The sequence below is a fragment of the Patagioenas fasciata genome, chromosome 6 (genome assembly GCF_037038585.1).
Source record: "Patagioenas fasciata isolate bPatFas1 chromosome 6, bPatFas1.hap1, whole genome shotgun sequence".
Taxonomy (NCBI): Eukaryota; Metazoa; Chordata; class Aves; order Columbiformes; family Columbidae; genus Patagioenas; species Patagioenas fasciata.
Genome location: NC_092525.1, coordinates 3,853,381 through 3,876,565, shown reverse-complemented (window position 1 = coordinate 3,876,565; position 23,185 = coordinate 3,853,381).

Sequence of the window (23,185 nt, the reverse complement as noted above, 5' to 3'; positions counted from 1 at the left end):
AGCTGATTTTGCCCACGTGCAGCGCAGTGATCACACGGGTGCGGTGAACCGGGTGGAAGGCCCTAGAAAAGGAAAATCAGCCTCCGTGTGCAGGGCCAAAACAGAAATCCTTTTCAAACTGTGCCATTTTAAAAAGCTACCAGGGGTATAAAGCAGAAAAAAGAGCAGTGAATGTGTATAATGACAGAATTAGATGGTTTTCCAGTTTCATGATGTGCTCTTTTACTAACAGTGTCTGCTGGAGTGGATACCCTGGACACCAACAAGCGGGTCCTGGTGCTGTGCCCATGGTGATTCATCCACTGTGGCCGTGGGTGTCAGGCCCTGATACAATAGACACAAAACCTTGGGAGGGAGGTGATCACAGTAGAACGCTTAGAGATAATGAGCTAGCAGACTTGATTTAATCTTTATTTAAAAATACACATGGCTGCTGTCTTTTCTACAGTTTAGGTAGGACGGGCTCCAATATCTCTATGAATTACAATACATGACAAAAATTAAAGGGGGAAAGCTTTATTTTTACAATGGTAAATACAGTCTAAATCAATTTGGGAAACAGGTAAAGGGGTGTAGCAAATGAGGCACAGACGATCCTTTTTTATCTCAGAAGGCTTTGGCGTATTTACAGCTTTAGGCACAGCGTGTCCAATCCCGTATAAAATGCACTGTCCATACCAATTCAGCCTGTCCCCCGATATAAGGACATCAGGATGCCACCCTGCATTCACCAAGGGACAATCCTGATCTAATGTTCTCTGTGTATTGTACACCAATATCTGTTCGTCAACAAACCTTTTACTGGTTTCAATTTCTTTCTCTGATTATCCTTTTTCAAATACAATGCGTATGTAACATTTTGTATTGTGTAATATGCATTATATAATAGACAATATATGATTTAAAACATATCTCATTATATATTACATGTAGTGCATTACTATACTACACATCTCGGGTATACCCACCCAGACCTGTGCAGCATATTAATATTATTTACAGTGGCCACCATTAATTACAATATTCCCTGGTTGCTGTTCCCCAGGGAGTCAAACGATCCTTTTCCACTGTCACAAAACACAGCCCGGGGGGGATTTCTTCCGAATCGCTCCTGTCCATTGTCCACTACCTATTTCACAATCACAATAACAGACAATTGGTTAACCGTAAGTATTGGACTACAAAATCACCCAAGACACAAGTAACAACAACAACAAATCACTAAAGACACAAACAATCATACAATTGCTAAGGCACAAACAGCAAAATCACTAAAGGTACCTTTACCAAATTACTATTCCCTCGTTTTTCTCTTTTATTTATTGTTTTCTCATTTTCCTCTTTAGTTTTTTATTTCTTTTTAATTTACCCAATTTACCAAAACGCGCAGACCCAACGCGCTGGTGTCGCCCACGTCTCGCGCAGGCAGCCTGCAAACAAACCAGACAATGAAAGTGCCTTACCTCATTGATGGGGTTTTACCCACGTCCCGAGCTGGCCCGAGGATCCGTGATCCCTTCCGGGAATTCCCCGGTGCCGGCACAAGGTCCCAGAGATCCTGGGGTCCACGGGAGGTCAGGCAGATTATCCCATCCTCGTCGCCAGAAAACGATACCGAAAAGTCGGCAAACAGACTCTTTAACATGGTTTTGAAAGTGTTAAAAAGCAGGCACTTTTATTACGGCGCGCTGGGCACTCGGGGGATCGCTCCTCTAATCCAGCGTGCGTTCCGCTTTCCTCTGGTTTTACATATCCTGGAACTCCTGAAACAGCAAAACACGCCAACCACTGTTTACAGACGTCCCGTGCTCTTTCACCAGTGCGTGCAGCCGCAACAAGAAATCTGGAATGAGCGTCTACAGAAACACGTACGTATTTACCCACTTCAGAACAACGCGTTACATCAGCTGGCCGTACTTGTCAGTAATCCCTCCTGGATTAACGACCTCTTTGGATGGCACGGGTGCCGACTGTTGGCAATCAGGGCAGGACATAAGAACGCTCCTGGCCTGATCCGTTGTAATTTGAAATTGTCGTTTTAACGACTTTGCATTCTGGTGAAAGAGTTTATGTGATAATTTAGCTTGCTCCAAGGCTTTAGGCACAGTAAGCGGCACAGCTCGTGCATCGGCCCGCCTATTGCCTTCCGCAAGAGGTCCTGGAAGGGCAGCGCGAGAGCGGATGTGCGCTGCATAAAAACCATGACGTCTATGATTTATTAGGAACCATAGCATTCTCAATTCAGCCATCAAAAGAGGATCATCCTCTTCCTTAAGAAAAGAAGCTTCCAGGCGGTTAAGTATGCCAGCTGCACAATATGAGTCAGTTACAACATTCAAAGCCTCATTACAGAACACTCAAAAGCGATCCTAACAGCTGTCAGCTCAAGAACTTGTTTGACCCCTGGTCTCCTTTTTCTACTTTGTGTTTGGAACACTGGGTATCTGAGTTTAGCCACATAATTACAACTTTACGTGAGCAACCAGAGGCATCGGTAAATTCAGTCTTGTCGTTGCTGACAGCAGCACTTGCCATACAACGGTAAATTACCAATTTCAGCCCACAGTTTATGTTGAGGGTAATAAACTGATATGTTCCCTGCGTATGTTGCCAATGCAATCTGGAAATTCACATCTTCAGTTAATTACCATTGTAACTTCACCTTTGTTGTAGGAACAAATACACCTTCAGGTCTATACAATACATAGCATATAAACATTCCCTGCCTTTAATTATTGGTTTTGAATATATTTCTTTTATTATCCAAACTGTTTCCATTAGCGCGTGAGCTAGAAAAACCCATACTGCCCCAATCACCTTTCTCCTTCCTTGAGCTCTCCTGACCTGTGGTTCCACCACCCGTGTCTTCTTTCTGGGTCCCTCTTGACTCACAGGTGCGCTCCAACCCTCCTTCTCGATCACTCTTCCTCACAGGTTCGCCTCCTTCCTTTTCCTTTGCACGCTGCTCCACCTGAAGAGAAACACAGGGAGGACTGAGCTACACCAGCCCAAGGGCACTACAGTCAGACGGGGGCTGACACCTCCCCACACCCCACAGCGAGCCCACCTTGCCCTGGCCCCGGCCCCTCGCACAGGCCTTACAGATATCATAGCTCAGTACAAATCCCCACGGTCCTCACCTGCTGTTTGGTGCTTGCGGAGGGTCACACTCCCTGTGCCCCAGGGCACTGGCCCTACACGGCCAAGCTCGGCAGCGGGACTGTCTGGAGCTGCCGCTGGCTGGTTCTCCAGCTTTAGGGTCACCCGCAGAAGCCCGCTCTCCTCAGCTCTGCACACCCATCCAGTTGCGCCGCCCAGGCAAAGTCAGCTTCACCCTCTGCTCTACACCTCACCTGCAAACAACCAACTCTTCAACTGACAACTGTCCAAAACCCACCGACAAACTCTCCACACCTCAGCCTTTCGTTTGCAACTGCTGCCTCTAGTGCATCTCACAGACAAGCCTTCAAAATCCCCTCATCCTGCAATAACACTCCAGCACTGATCACCTGTGGGAACAACTACCACAATACCATGCAAACACCAACCAGTTCTGGCACGGAAATATCACTTTCTCCTCAAGATTCCACCCTACACCAACTGCTGACAAACACACGCTGTCCTCACCAAAGCCAAACGCTGCAACAACCAGCGACAACTCAAATTTGCGTGGGCGGTGCAAAATTGCAGGGGTGAGCTAACGCAGAGCTGGGCTTGAAAGCTGCAGAGTGTGCACCCTGTGGTATAACGTGGCGAGCTACTGCCATTCTGCCTTCTCCCTGGGAGAAGCGCGTGAGCAGAGGCTGCTTCAAGGCACGATGGGAACGGTTTGGTTCTCCGGGTCTCTCAGGGCGAGAGCGATAAATGTGATCTGTGTCGTGGCGCAGGAACTTCCCGTACACTTGCTTCTCCGTTCAGTCACGTACTGCAGGAGAGGGAGCGAGAGATTCAGGGCAAGATTGACAACCTCGGTGTCCCCGTCCCAGCCACGGGTCACCCAAACCTGCAGACATCCCGGGAGGCCCCCTAAGATTTACACTCCCCTATGCCCCACCCTTGAAGCCTGGACATCGCCAGAACCATAGAGCAAGTATTTCTTGAGGAGGCACCCAAAGGGTCCGTGTTCTCTTTCAGGCAGATGCTAGCGCAAGATTGCAAATCATCTCACAGCTACCAGGAAGGTAAAAAATAACGTCTTGAAATGGGAAAGGAACAGGTATTGTTTCTCTTCATCACCTCCCTCATTGCCACGTTATCAAGGTCTCCCGCAATGTTCCACAGGAAACTTGAAGCTTGGAATTCCCGGTCTTCTGAACCTGGGCAAGAAAGGAAGAAAAGCATGAGACTGATCATAAAGAGGGTGGCTGCTCGTAACACGGAAAGAGCAATAACAAGGTAAAAAGATATCACTTTTCCTTAGAGAGCTCTCAAAGCTGCCTGTTAAGGACAAGAAAAACAAACTTGTGACGGACCATTAGTTAAGATCCAAGGCCCAGGGAGCGATCTCGTGTACAAGGAAACGCGGGCCACGAGACAGTGGAAGTGCCACGAGCTGAGACTGAAGGGACAGAGGATGAATTTCCAAAGAAGTTTAGGTTTCGATGTCAGAACAGAAAATTCTAAGTAATTAAAATATAATGCGAAAGTCAGTGTAAAACCAAGTAAGGCAGCGACTCCAAATGAACTCCCAGGCGCTTCAGTCACTCAGGAGATCAAAAACGCGGATCATTTCTCACCTGCCCGCCTCCCAAACCCCAGCCTATGTCCCCTGCTTCCAGCTTACCTGAGCCCAGATTAAAGGAGGATTTCAGAGGCCATGCCAAGTTCTGCTGCTCCTCGTTCGGGTTGCCAGTCTTACTCCTCGCTCTGGAATTGCAGGTCAACCGCCTTCCTGTTCTTCTTTGATTGACGCTGAGCTGCCGCGTTACCCGCTGCCGTCTGAGCGGATCTCGGGGAGCCTCTGGAACCGCCAGAGCGCTCCCCCCACCAACATTCTCTTGCCTTGTTTTCGGGGTTCCTCTTCACCAGCTGAGGCGCCCTCCCACCCCCCGCCGCCCTCTTACCTTTTTCTAGAGGTCTCTTGAGCCACCAGCAAGCTCCCCCGCACCTTCCCTCAGCGATCTTGGCCCGCCAGAGGCCTGCCCCTCGTCAGCCTCCTCCCCTTTTCCTGGGTGCTGCTTGAACCACTGGTGGGCTCCCCTCCACCATCCTCTCGTCCTTTGTAGGGGAGTCTCGTGACTCACCAGAGCGCTCTCCGCCGTTGCCTTGCTGGGGTTATTGACACCGCTTGACTTGCCAGAGCGCTCCCCCTCGCAGTTCTCTTGTTGGATTTCTTGGGACCTTTTGAACCATTGGAACAACGGGAATGCTCCCCCCCACTGTGACCTTGCCTTTCTTCAGTGCGATCTTGACGTGCTGGAGCACTTCCCCGCGCCGTCCTCTTGCCTTTTACTGGGGAGTCTCTTGAATATCCACAGCACTCCCCCCTGCCATCCTTTACCAGATTTTTTGACACTTCTTGACATCTCGGAGTGCTCTCACTCACCCTTGTCTTGCCTATTTTCAGGGCGCTCCTGTCCCGCTGGATGCTCCTCCCTGCTGTCCTATTGCCAGATTGAGAATTCTCGACCTGTCCCAGCGCTACCCCACCGTCCTTCTGCCTTCTACCTGGGAAGTCACTTGAAGAACTGGAGCACTCCCCCCTGCTGTCCTCTTGCCTTTCTTCACTGAGATTTTGGCCTGCCAGAGCACTCCTCCCTGTTGTCCTCTTACTGGATTTCTTGGGACCTCTTGACCCACTGGGTTTCTCCTCCTGCTGTCCTTTTGCCTTTCTTTAGTACAATCTCAGCCTGCTGGAGCGCTCCCCCTCGCCGTCCTCCTGCTGGATTTCTTGGAACCTCTTGACCCCTTAGGGCGTTCCCCCTGCCACCCTCTTGTGGTTTTTGGGGGAGTCTTGTGATCAACCAGGCCATTTCCCCCCACCATCCTCTTCCCCTTTTTTTCCTGGGTGCTTCTTGATCCACCAGAGTGCTCTCAAAGCTGCCTGTTACCATCCTCTAACCATTCTCTTGCCTTTTTTGGTGGAGTCTTGTGACTCACTGGAGCGTTCTCCACCATTGTCTTGCTGGATTTGTTGACATCGCTTGACCTGCCGGAGCGCTCCCCCTCACAGTTCTCTTCCTGGATATCTTGGGACATTTTGAACCACTGGGGGGCTCCCACCCGCCATCCTCTTACCGCATTTATTGAGACGTCCTGATCTGCCAGAGCGTTCCCCCTCGCCGTCCTTTTGCTGGATTTCTTGGGATGCCTTAAACAACTGTGGGGCTCCCACCCACCATCCTCTAACCGCATTTATCGAGATTTCCTGATCTGCTGGAGCGCTCCCCCTTGCCGTCCTCTTGCTGGATTTCTTGGGATCTCTTGGACCACTGGGGGGGCTCCCACCCGCCATCCTCTTACCGCATTTATTGAGACTTCCTGATCTGCTGGATTGCTCTCCCCCTGGCCTTCCTCTTGCACTTTTTTGGGGGAGTCTTCTTCACACATCCGAGCGCTCTCCCTCACCCTTGTCTTGCCTCTAGTCAGGGCGCTCTTCTCCCGCTGGAACGCTCCTCCCCGCCATCCTATTGCCAGACTGAGAATTCTTGACCTGCCGCAGTCCTGCCCCGCCATGCTCCTGCCTTCTGCCTGGGAAGTCACTTGAAGAACTGGAGCGCTCTCCCCCGCTGTCCTCTTGCCTTTCCTCAGTGGGATTTTGGCCTGCTAAAGAGCTCCTCCCTGTCGTCCTCTTGCTGGATTTCTTGGGACTTCTTGACCCATTAGGGCGTTCCCCCTGCCACCCTCTTGTGGTTTTTGGGGGAGTCTTGTGACCAACCAGGCCGTTTCCCCCCACCATCCTCTTCCCCTTTTCCTGGGTGCTTCTTGATCCACCAGAGTACTCCCCTGCACCATTCTTTTGCCTTTTTTGGGAGAGTCTTGTGACTCGCCGGAGAGTTCTCCACCATTGTCTTGCTGGATTTCTTGACATCGCTTGACCTGCCGGAGCGCTCCCCCTCGCAGTTCTCTTGCTGGATTTCTTGGGACGTCTTAAACAACTGAGGGGCTCACACCCACCATCCTCTAACTGCATTTATCGAGATTTCCTGATCTGCCGGAGCGCTCGCCCCTGCTGTCCTCTTGCTGGGTTTCTTGGGACCTCCTGACCCATACGAGCTCTCCTCCCCACCGTCTTCTTGCCGGACTTATTGAGACTTCTTGACCCGCCAGAGTGTTCCCCCTCATCATCCTCCTGCCTTTTTCTGGGGATTCTCTTCAACAACTGAAGAGCTCCCCCGCACTGTCCTCTTCCCTTTTTTCTGGGTGATTCGTGAATCACCGGTGAGCTTCTCCTTACCACCCTCTTGGGCTTTTTTCAGAGCAACCTTGACCCATCAGAGCACCCCCTCACCGTCCTCTTGCCAGATGTACTGAGGGTTCTTCATCTGCCACAGCGCTCCCCCACGCCATCCTCTTGCTGGATTTCCTGGAACCTTGTGAACCACCGGGGGGTTCCGACCCACCATCCTTTTACCACATTTATTGAGACGTCCTGATCTGCCAGAGCGCTCCCCCTCGCCGCCCTCTTGCTGGATTTCTTGGGACCTCTTGAACCACTGGGGGCCTCCCACCCACCATGCTCTTACCGCATTTATCGAGACTTCCTGATCTGCTGGAGCGCTCCCCCTCGCCGTCCTCTTGCTGGATTTCTTGGGTCCTCTTGACCCATTAGGGCGTTCCCCCTGCCACCCTCTTGTGTTTTCTGGGGGAGTCTTGTGACCAACCAGAGTGCTCCCCCCCACCATCTTCTTCCCCTTTTCCTGGGTGCTTCTTGATCCACCAGAGTGCTCCCCTGCACCATTCTCTTGCCTTTTTTTGGGGGAATCTTGTGACTCACCGGAGCGTTTTCCACCATTGTCTTGCTGGATTTCTTGACACCGCTTGACCTGTTGGAGCGCTCTCCCTCACAGTTCTCTTGCTGGATATCTTGGGACCTCTTGAACCACTGGGGAGCTCCCACCTGCCACCTTCTTACCGCATTTATTGAGACTTCCTGATCTGCTGGATTGCTCTCCCCACCGGCCTTCCTCTTGCACTTTTTGGGGGAGTCTTCTTGACACGTCCGAGTGCTCTCCCTCACCCTCGTCTTGCCTCTAGTCAGGGCGCTCTTCTCCCGCTGGAACGCTCCTCCCCGCCATCCTATTGCCAGACTGAGAATTCTTGACCTGCCGCAGTCCTGCCCCGCCATGCTCCTGCCTTCTGCCTGGGAAGTCACTTGAAGAACTGGAGCGCTCTCCCCCGCTGTCCTCTTGCCTTTCCTCAGTGGGATTTTGGCCTGCTAAAGAGCTCCTCCCTGTCGTCCTCTTGCTGGATTTCTCGGTACCTCTTGACCCATTGGGTCTCTCCTCCTGCCGTCCTTTTGCCTTTCCTTAGTACATTCTTGGTCTGCTGGAGTGCTCCCCCCCACCATCCTCTTGCTGGATTTCTCGGGACCCCTTGTCCCATATAGGACATTCCCCCCCACCACCATCCTGTTGTGTTTTTTAGGAGAGTCTTGTGATCGACCAGAGCGCTCCCCCCTTGACATCCTCTTCCCCTTTTTCTGGGTGACTTTTGAACCACTGGTGAACTCTCCCCCATCATCCTCTTGCCACATATATTGAGACTTGTTGATCCGCCAGAGCGCTTCCCCCACTGTCCTCTTGCCAGATTTACTGATACCTCTTGTCCTGTCAGAGCGCTCCCTCTCGCAGTCCTCTTTGTTCAGTTTGTAGGGTAGGAGGGGGGATCTCTGATTACAGAAAGGTCCCTTTGTTCTAGGAGACATTCCCTTGCTCCATGCTTCAGGTTGCCCATCTTCCCTCTCATTTTCAATATGCACGTCCATCACCTTCCTCCTCTTCTTTCTTGATCCCTCGACTCTCGGATGAACTCAAATCCTCTTTCTTGATCACTCTTTCTCGTAAGTTCACAACCTTACTTTCCTTTCTTGCTTTCGCCTTTGTGAGCTGCTCCACCCAAACCGAAATGCCCTGAAGACAGAAATAAATACACCCACCCCAAGCCCGTACAGTCACATAGGGGGTGAGTCCGGTCGCTGACGCATCCCCACATCCCACAGCAAGCCCACCTTGCCTTGGCCCCGGCCCCCCGCACAGACCTTCCCACCAACCCAGCCCCTCCGGAGCAGCACAGTTTCCCAGCATGCACCCCACAAAGACTTTCTTTGCCAGTCACCCCTGGCACTTACAGCAACACACCACATCAGCATCAAGAGCCCTGGGAGTGGAGAGCTGGCCAGGCCCTCACCCTGGCAGGATCCTCTTCCCCCTCCTTTAGCTGATGGCAGACAGACAAGACACCTCCCAAGAGGTGTCCAGCCCTCTCTCTCAACCACTCATGAGTACAAAAGCCCAGCCTCTACTCACCCACCCCGCCTCCCAAAACCCCACCAGCAGCCCCTGGTCCCAGCTGAACAGCAGCCAGTGCTGAAGACCTGGCTCGTGTTGTCGGACACAACCTTCCCATGGATGTCTGGGCCCCTGAGCAGTTTCCAGGGGTGGGAGGGCGCAGTCCTGATTACAGGGAGGTCCCTGTCCCAAGGGGGACATTTTCTTCCTCCTCACTCCTGACTCGCAGCTCCATCACCTTCCTCCTCTTCTTTCTTGATCCCTCCTGACTCGCAGGTCTACCACCGTCATCTTCTTTCTTGATCCCTGTTGACTTGCAGATGCACTCCAATCCTCTTTCTTGATCGCTCTTCCTCGTAGGTTCACCACCTTCCTCTTCCTTCTTGCTTTCACCTTTGCGAGCTGCTCCACCCGCAAAGAGATGCACAGAAAACAAAAATATACCCACCCCAGGCCCGTACAGTCACACGAGGGGGCGAGTCCGGTCGCTGACGCATCCCCACACCCCACCACAAGGCCACCTTGCCTTGGCCCCGGCCCCCCGCACAGGCCTTCCCACCAACCCAGCCCCTCCGTAGCAGCACAGTTTCCCAGCATGCACCCCACAAAGACTTTCTTTGCCAGTCACCCCTGGCACTTACAGCAACACACCACACCAGCATCAAGAGCCCTGGGAGTGGAGAGCTGGCCAGGCCCTCACCCCGGCAGGATCCTCTTCCCCCTCCTTTACCTGCTGGCAGACAGACACCTCCCAAGGGATGACCACCCTGCTCCCTTAACTGCTCCCAAGTCCAAGAGCCCAGCCCCTGCTCACCACCCCCACCTCCCAAAACACAGCCAACAGCCCCTGCTCCCATTTTACCACTTTACCCCCGAGCACGGTTTCTAGGGGTGGGAGGGGGACGCACTAATCACAGATCGTTCCCTGTGCTTAAGGATACATTCTCCTTCTCGCTGGCTCAGGCTGCCCATCTTCCTCCTCACTCTTGACTCGTAGCTCCATCACCTGTCTCCTCTTTTGTCCCCTCCTGACTCACAGGTCCACCACTGTCATCTTCTTTCTTGACTCTGCTTGACTCACAGGTGCGCTCCAATCCTCTTTCGTGATCGCTCTTCTGTGTCAGTACACGGAAGACCGGGCACATGAGAAACTGCAAGAGTCAACAGCATGAGAACAAGCATTAGTGGAAAAATACAAGAACAAAGGACTGTATGCTATGTGATACATCAAGGACAGAGGAGTTGATACAGGATTGATGCATCAAGGACAGAGGGACAGCTTGTGATAGACAAAAAAGGTGTTTATGGCAGTGACTTTGGTGGGAACACAAAACACATCACTTATGTAATGACTAACTTAGCTAATCAACAAATGCTTGAGCAAGTATCATAGCGAGTATAAACACAAGCCTGAATTTGTAATAAACATCTCTCATTGCACCTTAAAAGAGAGTCCGTACCGCATTCGCTACAAATGGCGCCCTGGAACAGGGACTTTCAGCGTGCCTATAAAGGCAGTAGCCGCTCTGGTAGCGAAGCCCAATCGAACCAGGAAACAGGACCGGGAACCAGGACAGTGCGCGCCCACCACCAACGAAAGGTGAGCGATTGGGAACCATGGGAGGGAAGTTATCCCTTAAGCAAAGACAAACCCTGGATGTCCTTCAACATGCGCTACAAACGCAAAATCAGGATGTATCAGGGGTCTGATTGGTGAGTTTATTACAATGGATTGCTAATCATGTGCTAGACTTTCCTACAACTGGTACATTTCAGTTGGAGACATGGCACAAAGATGAATGAGAATTATATGAACAGGTAACGACTGGAGATAAAGCTGCTTGCAAAATATTCATCTACTTGGGGAAAAATTATGACTACTAAGATACAGGATACAGGACTGATACATCAGGGACAGAGGGACAGCTTACTATAGAAAAAAATGCGTATATGGCAGTTACATCGCTCATGTAATGTCTAACTTAGCTAAAGAGCAAACGCTTGAGCAAGCATCATAGCGAGTATAAATGCAAACCTGAGTTTGTAATAAATGTCTGTCATGGCACCTTACCGTGAGTCCACGCCAGATTCGCTACACTCTTCCTCATAGGTTCACCACCTTCCTCTCCTTCCTTGCTTTTCCTTTGCACGCTGCTCCACCTGAAGAGAAACACACAGAGGACTGAGCTACACCAGCCCAAGGGCACTACAATCAGACAGGGGCTGAGTCGGGGGGCTGACACCTCCCCACACCCCACAACGAGCCCACCTTGCCTTGGCCCCGGCCCCTCGCACATGCCTTAGAGATATCATAGCTCAGTACAAATCCCCACAGTCCTCACCTGCTGTTTGGTGCTTGCGGAGGGTCACACTCCCTGTGCCCCAGGGCACTGGCCCTACACGGCCAAGCTCGGCAGCGGGACTGTCTGGAGCTGCCGCTGGCTGGTTCTCCAGCTTTAGGGTCACCCGCAGAAGCCCGCTCTCCTCAGCTCTGCACACCCATCCAGTTGCGCCGCCCAGGCAAAGTCAGCTTCACCCTCTGCTCTACACCTCACCTGCAAACAACCAACTCTTCAACTGACAACTGTCCAAAACCCACCGACAAACTCTCCACACCTCAGCCTTTCGTTTGCAACTGCTGCCTCTAGTGCATCTCACAGACAAGCCTTCAAAATCCCCTCATCCTGCAATAACACTCCAGCACTGATCACCTGTGGGAACAACTACCACAATACCATGCAAACACCAACCAGTTCTGGCACGGAAATATCACTTTCTCCTCAAGATTCCACCCTACACCAACTGCTGACAAACACACGCTGTCCTCACCAAAGCCAAACGCTGCAACAACCAGCGACAACTCAAATTTGCGTGGGCGGTGCAAAATTGCAGGGGTGAGCTAACGCAGAGCTGGGCTTGAAAGCTGCAGAGTGTGCACCCTGTGGTATAACGTGGCGAGCTACTGCCATTCTGCCTTCTCCCTGGGAGAAGCGCGTGAGCAGAGGCTGCTTCAAGGCACGATGGGAACGGTTTGGTTCTCCGGGTCTCTCAGGGCGAGAGCGATAAATGTGATCTGTGTCGTGGCGCAGGAACTTCCCGTACACTTGCTCCTCCATTCGGTCTCGGGTGCTGCAAGAGAGGGAGCGAGAGATTCAGGGCAAGATTGACAACCTCGGCGTCCCTGTCCCAGCCACGGGTCACCCAAACCTGCAGACATCCCGGGAGGCCCCCTAAGATTTACACTCCCCTATGCCCCACCCTTGAAGCCTGGACATCGCCAGAACCATAGAGCAAGTATTTCTTGAGGAGGCACCCAAACGGTCCGTGTTCTCTTTCAGGCAGATGCTAGCGCAAGATTGCAAATCATCTCACAGCTACCAGGAAGGTAAAAAATAACGTCTTGAAATGGGAAAGGAACAGGTATTGTTTCTCTTCATCACCTCCCTCATTGCCACGTTATCAAGGTCTCCCGCAATGTTCCACAGGAAACTTGAAGCTTGGAATTCCTCGTCTTCTGAACCTGGGCAAGAAAGGAAGAAAAGCATGAGACTGATCATAAAGAGGGTGGCTGTTCGTAACATGGAAAGAGCAGTAACAAGGTAAAAAGATATCACTTTTCCTTAGAGAGCTCTCAAAGCTGCCTGTTAAGGACAAGAAAAACAAACTTGTGACGGACCATTACTTAAAATCCAAGGCCCAGGAAGCGATCTAATGTACATTGAAACGCGGGCCACGAGACAGTGGAAGTGCCACGAGCAGAGACTGAAGGGACAGAGGATGAATTTCCAAAGAAGTTTAGGTTTCGATGTCAAAGCGGAAAATTCTACGTCATTAAAATATAATGCAAAAGTCAGTGTAAAATCAAGTAAGGCAACGACTCCAAATGAACTCCCAGGCGCTTCAGTCACTCAGGAGATCAAAAACGCGGATCATTTCTCACCTGCCCACCTCCCAAACCCCAGCCTATGTCCCCTGCTTCCAGCTTACCTGAGCCCAGATTAAAGGAGGATTTCAGAGGCCATGCCAAGTTCTGCTGCTCCTCGTTCGGGTTGCCAGTCTTCCTCCTCGCTCTGGAATTGCAGGTCAACCGCCTTCCTGTTCTTCTTTGATTGACGCTGAGCTGCCGCGTTACCCGCTGCCGTCTGAGCGGATCTCGGGGAGCCTCTGGAACCGCCAGAGCGCTCCCCCCACCAACATTCTCTTGCCTTGTTTTCGGGGTTCCTCTTCACCAGCTGAGGCGCCCTCCCACCCCCCGCCGCCCTCTTACCTTTTTCTAGAGGTCTCTTGAGCCACCAGCAAGCTCCCCCGCACCTTCCCTCAGTGATCTTGGCCCGCCAGAGGCCTGCCCCTCGTCAGCCTCCTCCCCTTTTCCTGGGTGCTGCTTGAACCACTGGTGGGCTCCCCTCCACCATCCTCTCGTCCTTTGTAGGGGAGTCTCGTGACTCACCAGAGCGCTCTCCGCCGTTGCCTTGCTGGGGTTATTGACACCGCTTGACTTGCCAGAGCGCTCCCCCTCGCAGTTCTCTTGTTGGATTTCTTGGGACCTTTTGAACCATTGGAACAACGGGAATGCTCCCCCCCACTGTGACCTTGCCTTTCTTCAGTGCGATCTTGACGTGCTGGAGCACTTCCCCGCGCCGTCCTCTTGCCTTTTACTGGGGAGTCTCTTGAATATCCACAGCACTCCCCCCTGCCATCCTTTACCAGATTTTTTGACACTTCTTGACATCTCGGAGTGCTCTCACTCACCCTTGTCTTGCCTATTTTCAGGGCGCTCCTGTCCCGCTGGATGCTCCTCCCTGCTGTCCTATTGCCAGATTGAGAATTCTCGACCTGTCCCAGCGCTACCCCACCGTCCTTCTGCCTTCTACCTGGGAAGTCACTTGAAGAACTGGAGCACTCCCCCCTGCTGTCCTCTTGCCTTTCTTCACTGAGATTTTGGCCTGCCAGAGCACTCCTCCCTGTTGTCCTCTTACTGGATTTCTTGGGACCTCTTGACCCACTGGGTTTCTCCTCCTGCTGTCCTTTTGCCTTTCTTTAGTACAATCTCAGCCTGCTGGAGCGCTCCCCCTCGCCGTCCTCCTGCTGGATTTCTTGGAACCTCTTGACCCCTTAGGGCGTTCCCCCTGCCACCCTCTTGTGGTTTTTGGGGGAGTCTTGTGATCAACCAGGCCGTTTCCCCCCACCATCCTCTTCCCCTTTTTTTCCTGGGTGCTTCTTGATCCACCAGAGTGCTCTCAAAGCTGCCTGTTACCATCCTCTAACCATTCTCTTGCCTTTTTTGGTGGAGTCTTGTGACTCACCGGAGCGTTCTCCACCATTGTCTTGCTGGATTTGTTGACATCGCTTGACCTGCCGGAGCGCTCCCCCTCACAGTTCTCTTCCTGGATATCTTGGGACATTTTGAACCACTGGGGGGCTCCCACCCGCCATCCTCTTACCGCATTTATTGAGACGTCCTGATCTGCCAGAGCGTTCCCCCTCGCCGTCCTTTTGCTGGATTTCTTGGGATGCCTTAAACAACTGTGGGGCTCCCACCCACCATCCTCTAACCGCATTTATCGAGATTTCCTGATCTGCTGGAGCGCTCCCCCTTGCCGTCCTCTTGCTGGATTTCTTGGGATCTCTTGGACCACTGGGGGGGCTCCCACCCGCCATCCTCTTACCGCATTTATTGAGACTTCCTGATCTGCTGGATTGCTCTCCCCCTGGCCTTCCTCTTGCACTTTTTTGGGGGAGTCTTCTTCACACATCCGAGCGCTCTCCCTCACCCTTGTCTTGCCTCTAGTCAGGGCGCTCTTCTCCCGCTGGAACGCTCCTCCCCGCCATCCTATTGCCAGACTGAGAATTCTTGACCTGCCGCAGTCCTGCCCCGCCATGCTCCTGCCTTCTGCCTGGGAAGTCACTTGAAGAACTGGAGCGCTCTCCCCCGCTGTCCTCTTGCCTTTCCTCAGTGGGATTTTGGCCTGCTAAAGAGCTCCTCCCTGTCGTCCTCTTGCTGGATTTCTTGGGACTTCTTGACCCATTAGGGCGTTCCCCCTGCCACCCTCTTGTGGTTTTTGGGGGAGTCTTCTTCACACATCCGAGCGCTCTCCCTCACCCTTGTCTTGCCTCTAGTCAGGGCGCTCTTCTCCCGCTGGAACGCTCCTCCCCGCCATCCTATTGCCAGACTGAGAATTCTTGACCTGCCGCAGTCCTGCCCCGCCATGCTCCTGCCTTCTGCCTGGGAAGTCACTTGAAGAACTGGAGCGCTCTCCCCCGCTGTCCTCTTGCCTTTCCTCAGTGGGATTTTGGCCTGCTAAAGAGCTCCTCCCTGTCGTCCTCTTGCTGGATTTCTTGGGACTTCTTGACCCATTAGGGCGTTCCCCCTGCCACCCTCTTGTGTTTTTTGGGGGAGTCTTGTGACCAACCAGGCCGTTTCCCCCCACCATCCTCTTCCCCTTTTCCTGGGTGCTTCTTGATCCACCAGAGTGCTCCCCTGCACCATTCTTTTGCCTTTTTTGGGAGAGTCTTGTGACTCGCCGGAGAGTTCTCCACCATTGTCTTGCTGGATTTCTTGACATCGCTTGACCTGCCGGAGCGCTCCCCCTCGCAGTTCTCTTGCTGGATTTCTTGGGACGTCTTAAACAACTGAGGGGCTCACACCCACCATCCTCTAACTGCATTTATCGAGATTTCCTGATCTGCCGGAGCGCTCGCCCCTGCTGTCCTCTTGCTGGGTTTCTTGGGACCTCTTGACCCACACGAGCTCTCCTCCCCACCGTCTTCTTGCCGGACTTATTGAGACTTCTTGACCCGCCAGAGTGTTCCCCCTCATCATCCTCCTGCCTTTTTCTGGGGATTCTCTTCAACAACTGAAGAGCTCCCCCGCACTGTCCTCTTCCCTTTTTTCTGGGTGATTCGTGAATCACCGGTGAGCTTCTCCTTACCACCCTCTTGGGCTTTTTTCAGAGCAACCTTGACCCATCAGAGCACCCCCTCACCGTCCTCTTGCCAGATGTACTGAGGGTTCTTCATCTGCCACAGCGCTCCCCCACGCCGTCCTCTTGCTGGATTTCCTGGAACCTTGTGAACCACCGGGGGGCTCCCACCCACCATCCTTTTACCGCATTTATTGAGACGTCCTGATCTGCCAGAGCGCTCCCCCTCGCCGCCCACTTGCTGGATTTCTTGGGACCTCTTGAACCACTGGGGGCCTCCCACCCACCATGCTCTTACCGCATTTATCGAGACTTCCTGATCTGCTGGAGCGCTCCCCCTCGCCGTCCTCTTGCTGGATTTCTTGGGTCCTCTTGACCCATTAGGGCGTTCCCCCTGCCACCCTCTTGTGTTTTCTGGGGGAGTCTTGTGACCAACCAGAGTGCTCCCCCCCACCATCTTCTTCCCCTTTTCCTGGGTGCTTCTTGATCCACCAGAGTGCTCCCCTGCACCATTCTCTTGCCTTTTTTTGGGGGAATCTTGTGACTCACCGGAGCTTTTTCCACCATTGTCTTGCTGGATTTCTTGACACCGCTTGACCTGTTGGAGCGCTCTCCCTCACAGTTCTCTTGCTGGATATCTTGGGACCTCTTGAACCACTGGGGAGCTCCCACCTGCCACCTTCTTACCGCATTTATTGAGACTTCCTGATCTGCTGGATTGCTCTCCCCACCGGCCTTCCTCTTGCACTTTTTGGGGGAGTCTTCTTGACACGTCCGAGTGCTCTCCCTCACCCTCGTCTTGCCTCTAGTCAGGGCGCTCTTCTCCCGCTGGAACGCTCCTCCCCGCCATCCTATTGCCAGACTGAGAATTCTTGACCTGCCGCAGTCCTGCCCCGCCATGCTCCTGCCTTCTGCCTGGGAAGTCACTTGAAGAACTGGAGCGCTCTCCCCCGCTGTCCTCTTGCCTTTCCTCAGTGGGATTTTGGCCTGCTAAAGAGCTCCTCCCTGTCGTCCTCTTGCTGGATTTCTCGGTACCTCTTGACCCACTGGGTCTCTCCTCCTGCCGTCCTTTTGCCTTTCCTTAGTACATTCTTGGTCTGCTGGAGTGCTCCCCCCCACCATCCTCTTGCTGGATTTCTCGGGACCCCTTGTCCCATATAGGACATTCCCCCCCACCACCATCCTGGTGTGTTTTTTAGGAGAGTCTTGTGATCGACCAGAGCGCTCCCCCCTTGACATCCTCTTCCCCTTTTTCTGGGTGACTTTTGAACCACTGGTGAACTCTCCCCCATCATCCTCTTGCCACATATATTGAGACTTGTTGATCCGCCAGAGCGCTTCCCCCACTGTCCTCTTGCCAGATTTACTGATACCTCTTGTCCTGTCAGAGCGCTCCCTCTCGCAGTCCTCTTTGTTCAGTTTGTAGGGTAGGAGGGGGGATCTCTGATTACAGAAAGGTCCCTTTGTTCTAGGAGACATTCCCTTGCTCCATGCTTCAGGTTGCCCATCTTCCCTCTCATTTTCAATATGCACGTCCATCACCTTCCTCCTCTTCTTTCTTGATCCCTCGACTCCCGCATGAACTCAAATCCTCTTTCTTGATCACTCTTTCTCGTAAGTTCACAACCTTACTTTCCTTTCTTGCTTTCGCCTTTGTGAGCTGCTCCACCCAAACCGAAATGCCCTGAAGACAGAAATAAATACACCCACCCCAAGCCCGTACAGTCACATAGGGGGTGAGTCCGCTCGCTGACGCATCCCCACATCCCACAGCAAGCCCACCTTGCCTTGGCCCCGGCCCCCCGCACAGGCCTTCCCACCAACCCAGCCCCTCCGTAGCAGCACAGTTTCCCAGCATGCACCCCACAAAGACTTTCTTTGCCAGTCACCCCTGGCACTTACAGCAACACACCACATCAGCATCAAGAGCCCTGGGAGTGGAGAGCTGGCCAGGCCCTCACCCCGGCAGGATCCTCTTCCCCCTCCTTTAGCTGATGGCAGACAGACAAGACACCTCCCAAGAGGTGTCCAGCCCTCTCTCTCAACCACTCATGAGTACAAAAGCCCAGCCTCTACTCACCCACCCCGCCTCCCAAAACCCCACCAGCAGCCCCTGGTCCCAGCTGAACAGCAGCCAGTGCTGAAGACCTGGCTCGTGTTGTCGGACACAACCTTCCCATGGATGTCTGGGCCCCTGAGCAGTTTCCAGGGGTGGGAGGGCGCAGTCCTGATTACAGGGAGGTCCCTGTCCCAAGGGGGACATTTTCTTCCTCCTCACTCCTGACTCGCAGCTCCATCACCTTCCTCCTCTTCTTTCTTGATCCCTCCTGACTCGCAGGTCTACCACCGCCATCTTCTTTCTTGATCCCTGTTGACTTGCAGATGCACTCCAATCCTCTTTCTTGATCGCTCTTCCTCGTAGGTTCACCACCTTCCTCTTCCTTCTTGCTTTCGCCTTTGCGAGCTGCTCCACCCGAACAGAGATGCACAGAAAACAAAAATATACCCACCCCAGGCCCGTACAGTCACACGAGGGGGCGAGTCCGGTCGCTGACCCATCCCCACACCCCACCACAAGGCCACCTTGCCTTGGCCCCGGCCCCCCGCACAGGCCTTCCCACCAACCCAGCCCCTCCGTAGCAGCACAGTTTCCCAGCATGCACCCCACAAAGACTTTCTTTGCCAGTCACCCCTGGCACTTACAGCAACACACCACACCAGCATCAAGAGCCCTGGGAGTGGAGAGCTGGCCAGGCCCTCACCCCGGCAGGATCCTCTTCCCCCTCCTTTACCTGCTGGCAGACAGACACCTCCCAAGGGATGACCACCCTGCTCCCTTAACTGCTCCCAAGTCCAAGAGCCCAGCCCCTGCTCACCACCCCCACCTCCCAAAACACAGCCAACAGCCCCTGCTCCCATTTTACCACTTTACCCCCGAGCACGGTTTCTAGGGGTGGGAGGGGGACGCACTAATCACAGATCGTTCCCTGTGCTTAAGGATACATTCTCCTTCTCGCTGGCTCAGGCTGCCCATCTTCCTCCTCACTCTTGACTCGTAGCTCCATCACCTGTCTCCTCTTTTGTCCCCTCCTGACTCACAGGTCCACCACTGTCATCTTCTTTCTTGACTCTGCTTGACTCACAGGTGCGCTCCAATCCTCTTTCGTGATCGCTCTTCTGTGTCAGTACACGGAAGACCGGGCACATGAGAAACTGCAAGAGTCAACAGCATGAGAACAAGCATTAGTGGAAAAATACAAGAACAAAGGACTGTATGCTATGTGATACATCAAGGACAGAGGAGTTGATACAGGATTGATGCATCAAGGACAGAGGGACAGCTTGTGATAGACAAAAAAGGTGTTTATGGCAGTGACTTTGGTGGGAACACAAAACACATCACTTACGTAATGACTAACTTAGCTAATCAACAAATGCTTGAGCAAGTATCATAGCGAGTATAAACGCAAGCCTGAATTTGTAATAAACATCTCTCATTGCACCTTAAAAGAGAGTCCGTACCGCATTCGCTACAAATGGCGCCCTGGAACAGGGACTTTCAGCGTGCCTATAAAGGCAGTAGCCGCTCTGGTAGCGAAGCCCAATCGAACCAGGAAACAGGACCGGGAACCAGGACAGTGCGCGCCCACCACCAACGAAAGGTGAGCGATTGGGAACCATGGGAGGGAAGTTATCCCTTAAGCAAAGACAAACCCTGGATGTCCTTCAACATGCGCTACAAACGCAAAATCAGGAGGTATCAGGGGTCTGATTGGTGAGTTTATTACAATGGATTGCTAATCATGTGCTAGACTTTCCTACAACTGATACATTTCAGTTGGAGACATGGCACAAAGATGAATGAGAATTATATGAACAGGTAACGACTGGAGATAAAGCTGCTTGCAAAATATTCATCTACTTGGGGAAAAATTATGACTACTAAGATACAGGATACAGGACTGATACATCAGGGACAGAGGGACAGCTTACTATAGAAAAAAATGCGTATATGGCAGTTACATCGCTCATGTAATGTCTAACTTAGCTAAAGAGCAAATGCTTGAGCAAGCATCATAGCGAGTATAAATGCAAACCTGAGTTTGTAATAAATGTCTCTCATGGCACCTTACCGTGAGTCCACGCCAGATTCGCTACACTCTTCCTCATAGGTTCACCACCTTCCTCTCCTTCCTTGCTTTTCCTTTGCACGCTGCTCCACCTGAAGAGAAACACACAGAGGACTGAGCTACACCAGCCCAAGGGCACTACAATCAGACAGGGGCTGAGTCCGGGGGCTGACACCTCCCCACACCCCACAACGAGCCCACCTTGCCTTGGCCCCGGCCCCTCGCACATGCCTTAGAGATATCATAGCTCAGTACAAATCCCCACAGTCCTCACCTGCTGTTTGGTGCTTGCGGAGGGTCACACTCCCTGTGCCCCAGGGCACTGGCCCTACACGGCCAAGCTCGGCAGCGGGACTGTCTGGAGCTGCCGCTGGCTGGTTCTCCAGCTTTAGGGTCACCCGCAGAAGCCCGCTCTCCTCAGCTCTGCACACCCATCCAGTTGCGCCGCCCAGGCAAAGTCAGCTTCACCCTCTGCTCTACACCTCACCTGCAAACAACCAACTCTTCAACTGACAACTGTCCAAAACCCACCGACAAACTCTCCACACCTCAGCCTTTCGTTTGCAACTGCTGCCTCTAGTGCATCTCACAGACAAGCCTTCAAAATCCCCTCATCCTGCAATAACACTCCAGCACTGATCACCTGCGGGAACAACTACCACAATACCATGCAAACACCAACCAGTTCTGGCACGGAAATATCACTTTCTCCTCAAGATTCCACCCTACACCAACTGCTGACAAACACACGCTGTCCTCACCAAAGCCAAACGCTGCAACAACCAGCGACAACTCAAATTTGCGTGGGCGGTGCAAAATTGCAGGGGTGAGCTAACGCAGAGCTGGGCTTGAAAGCTGCAGAGTGTGCACCCTGTGGTATAACGTGGCGAGCTACTGCCATTCTGCCTTCTCCCTGGGAGAAGCGCGTGAGCAGAGGCTGCTTCAAGGCACGATGGGAACGGTTTGGTTCTCCGGGTCTCTCAGGGCGAGAGCGATAAATGTGATCTGTGTCGTGGCGCAGGAACTTCCCGTACACTTGCTCCTCCATTCGGTCTCGGGTGCTGCAAGAGAGGGAGCGAGAGATTCAGGGCAAGATTTACAACCTCGGCGTCCCCGTCCCAGCCACGGGTCACACAAACCTGCAGACATCCCGGGAGGCCCCCTAAGATTTACACTCCCCTATGCCCCACCCTTGAAGCCTGGACATCGCCGGAACCATAGAGCAAGTATTTCTTGAGGAGGCACCCAAAGGGTCCGTGTTCTCTTTCAGGCAGATGCTAGCGCAAGATTGCAAATCATCTCACAGCTACCAGGAAGGTAAAAAATAACGTCTTGAAATGGGAAAGGAACAGGTATTGTTTCTCTTCATCACCTCCCTCATTGCCACGTTATCAAGGTCTCCCGCAATGTTCCACAGGAAACTTGAAGCTTGGAATTCCTGGTATTCTGAACCTGGGCAAGAAAGGAAGAAAAGCATGAGACTGATCATAAAGAGGGTGGCTGCTCGTAACATGGAAAGAGCAGTAACAAGGTAAAAAGATATCACTTTTCCTTAGAGAGCTCTCAAAGCTGCCTGTTAAGGACAAGAAAAACAAACTTGTGACGGACCATTACTTAAAATCCAAGGCCCAGGAAGCGATCTAATGTACATTGAAACGCGGGCCACGAGACAGTGGAAGTGCCACGAGCTGAGACTGAAGGGACAGAGGATGAATTTCCAAAGAAGTTTAGGTTTCGATGTCAAAACGGAAAATTCTACGTCATTAAAATATAATGCAAAAGTCAGTGTAAAATCAAGTAAGGCAACGACTCCAAATGAACTCCCAGGCGCTTCAGTCACTCAGGAGATCAAAAACGCGGATCATTTCTCACCTGCCCGCCTCCCAAACCCCAGCCTATGTCCCCTGCCTCCAGCTTCCCTGAGCCCAGATTAAAGGAGGATTTCAGAGGCCATGCCAAGTTCTGCTGCTCCTCGTTCGGGTTGCCAGTCTTCCTCCTCGCTCTGGAATTGCAGGTCAACCGCCTTCCTGTTCTTCTTTGATTGACGCTGAGCTGCCGCGTTACCCGCTGCCGTCTGAGCGGATCTCGGGGAGCCTCTGGAACCGCCAGAGCGCTCCCCCCACCAACATTCTCTTGCCTTGTTTTCGGGGTTCCTCTTCACCAGCTGAGGCGCCCTCCCACCCCCCGCCGCCCTCTTACCTTTTTCTAGAGGTCTCTTGAGCCACCAGCAAGCTCCCCCGCACCTTCCCTCAGTGATCTTGGCCCGCCAGAGGCCTGCCCCTCGTCAGCCTCCTCCCCTTTTCCTGGGTGCTGCTTGAACCACTGGTGGGCTCCCCTCCACCATCCTCTCGTCCTTTGTAGGGGAGTCTCGTGACTCACCAGAGCGCTCTCCGCCGTTGCCTTGCTGGGGTTATTGACACCGCTTGACTTGCCAGAGCGCTCCCCCTCGCAGTTCTCTTGTTGGATTTCTTGGGACCTTTTGAACCATTGGAACAACGGGAATGCTCCCCCCCACTGTGACCTTGCCTTTCTTCAGTGCGATCTTGACGTGCTGGAGCACTTCCCCGCGCCGTCCTCTTGCCTTTTACTGGGGAGTCTCTTGAATATCCACAGCACTCCCCCCTGCCATCCTTTACCAGATTTTTTGACACTTCTTGACATCTCGGAGTGCTCTCACTCGCCCTTG